Here is a 2,455-nt window from a genome sequence, read left to right as displayed (position 1 = left end):
GTACTGAAGTCAATGTCGCAGTGGTGGAACTCCTGACAAAGACCATGTTTGTCAACGATGTCATGAAGATGTCTCACCTCGGACAGACCAGTGGCGTGGAAGCTTTTCACAGTGGGGTGAATCACTTTGTCCCAAAGATGTACTACTTCTCGTACAAAGGAATGAAAAGCAGGTGTGTTAAAGAAAACTGATATGCATGAAATGTAGACTACAGTGAAATGTAGAACTTTGAGATTAAAAAGATATTTCATCACAATTTGACACTTTTTTTAAATAAGATCAGGCATTTTTTGTTCTATTCCAGAATAATTCTTGCTGCTATGCATTATAATGAAAATGCTGGCAGACCACAGAAAGTGACAAAGGAAGGAATACACTCCTACTGTATCATTTATACCAAATATAAGAGTGGTGGGTATTGTCTGAGAAAGATACTGGTGGATGCAACTTATGGTAAGTTATGAAATAAAAAGTAATTTCAGGCAGCATTACATACTGAGTATAACCCATACGTCGTCCAAATATTTATCATCCCAATATGTTTTTTTTTGTTTTTGTAGACTATGTGAATGACTGCCTGTCAGAGGTGATGAAACTGATTGCCATTCAAAATAAGTACAGAACTGGTGATGTGTGTGTCGACCCGCAATTTTTGACAGCAGCACTGAACAGACCAGACCGGACAAGTCAACCGTTACTGCCGAGCACCAGACTCGATTCCTCAGGAAATAAAAAAATTACATTCCCTGTCTTCAGTTGTCCTCATTTGTTTATTTTTATTACAGTATTTTGTTATGATTGACACCATGTCCACATTAACCACTCTAAAACCAGTCCCAATCACAGTTCTGGAACATTTCTCTGTGAAACACGAAACCCTTTGAGTACAGCTGACTCCTCTTCTGGTGGTGGAAAATGTGCCCTGATACAAGACACGGCGCATGCTGGGAGCACAACACGGTTGTCCTGACCAAGAAACTTCCAGCATCAGCGCATCCTGTGGCCCATCAAATGCCTTGCCTTTGTACTGCTGCTTGTAGGTCATCCATGCCACCTGTAATCCATGTGGGTCCAGGCACACAGCTTTGAGTCCAGGATGGTCGGTGATGCAGTCCAGCACTTGATTGAAGTGTTCCTCTCCTTGTCGACGTACAGTCACTACTCCTTGAATTTCATGGCAGCAAACACATTCAACTGCTGGAGGCATTTGCTGGCATTTACCATTAGTACACCTGACAAAAAAAAAAAAAAAAAGAAATACTGAGCGATGACACCATGAGCATTCGTTTTATTGAACAAGCGTATTGCTTACAGTTGTCACTGGGTGGTACCACCGCACTACGGTTCACCTACATTACGGAATGTCCTGCCATACTTATTTGTCATGTCCTTGTTTATGATGATACCAATGCAGCGTGTTATACCGGAGACAAATTCCTTGTGTCTTCTACATACTTGGCCAATAAAGACAATTCTGTTGTTTATGAAAACATTGATTCAAAATATACAAGTATATGGATGGAATACCATACAAAAGTTGAAATTCATTACAAAAATCTCTCCAGTACAAGTCAAACAATGATTTGCTAAGAATACGCAAGTACCAAGTAGGCTAACTGCTTGAAAATGAAGTCTGATTATTTTTTTTAAACAATGTCATCAGATAGATCAAAACATAAAATTATGTGCACATGCCTCATCTTCAAATCATACAAATAATATTATATCTTACCAATCTTGATGGGTCTTGTCTCCATTCCATGTCAGGTCGACTGGGCACATTGTTTGCATCCTGATTAGCATCTGGCTCGTACATGTAAGGTCCAACATGTAAAATTCCAACCTCCTCTTCTTCCTCCAACTCTTCAAAATCTTGGATATCCTCACTTGCGCTCGATCGATCGCTTGTATCGCTGTTTGAATCATTGTTTGAAATGCTTTGCATGTCTGCCATATGGAGCTCTGCCATCGCTGTTCTCCATGTGATGTATCACTTCCGGGTTCCGCCCCTTTCGGGCTGGAACTTCAGAAAATCGATTATTTTGTCAAATATACAACATATACATTATTTTTTCATGCTTTATTTGGTGGACAATGTTTAAGTACTTTCATTGTGACCCTATTTGGCATTTCATGAAATTACTTCACACTTTGCCTTTAAATTTAGATTTTATATGCGCATGTGTAAATGGTTTAAAAATTCATTTCTTTATGCCGTATAAGATGGCCCTGATTATAAGACGACCCCCTCTTTTTCAAGACTCAAGTTTGAAAAAAGACTTTTTGAACACCAAATTAATTTTTATACAGAAAATAATTACAGTACATCTGAAACAAATGATTATAACAATATATTTGAGAGAAAAAGCATGTTATTTTGCCTCATTCAAATCTTAATATCTGAACATTTAAATATGTAAACTAAAGTGCAACCACATTCATAAATGAATGGCTT

The 2,455-nt window shown here is 38.2% G+C and overlaps 2 long non-coding RNA genes across 2 annotated transcripts; one reads left to right on the top strand and one right to left on the bottom strand.

Annotated features, from left to right (window-relative positions):
- The first annotated feature begins 6 nt into the window (after nucleotides 1-6).
- LOC109531399 (uncharacterized) lies at nucleotides 7-737 on the top strand. Its single transcript, XR_002171167.1, has 3 exons — nucleotides 7-172; nucleotides 305-453; nucleotides 561-737. It is a non-coding gene; the product is annotated as an uncharacterized LOC109531399 (long non-coding RNA).
- Nucleotides 738-867: 130 nt separating this feature from the next.
- LOC109531400 (uncharacterized) lies at nucleotides 868-1,991 on the bottom strand. Its single transcript, XR_002171168.1, has 2 exons — nucleotides 1,733-1,991; nucleotides 868-1,232 (listed from the first exon to the last, which is right to left on the bottom strand). It is a non-coding gene; the product is annotated as an uncharacterized LOC109531400 (long non-coding RNA).
- Nucleotides 1,992-2,455: the final 464 nt, after the last annotated feature.

This window comes from Hippocampus comes, unplaced genomic scaffold, assembly GCF_001891065.2.
Source record: "Hippocampus comes isolate QL1 unplaced genomic scaffold, H_comes_QL1_v1.1 scaffold387, whole genome shotgun sequence".
NCBI classification, from domain to species: Eukaryota; Metazoa; Chordata; class Actinopteri; order Syngnathiformes; family Syngnathidae; genus Hippocampus; species Hippocampus comes.
This window is presented reverse-complemented; position numbering and strand designations above follow the sequence as displayed.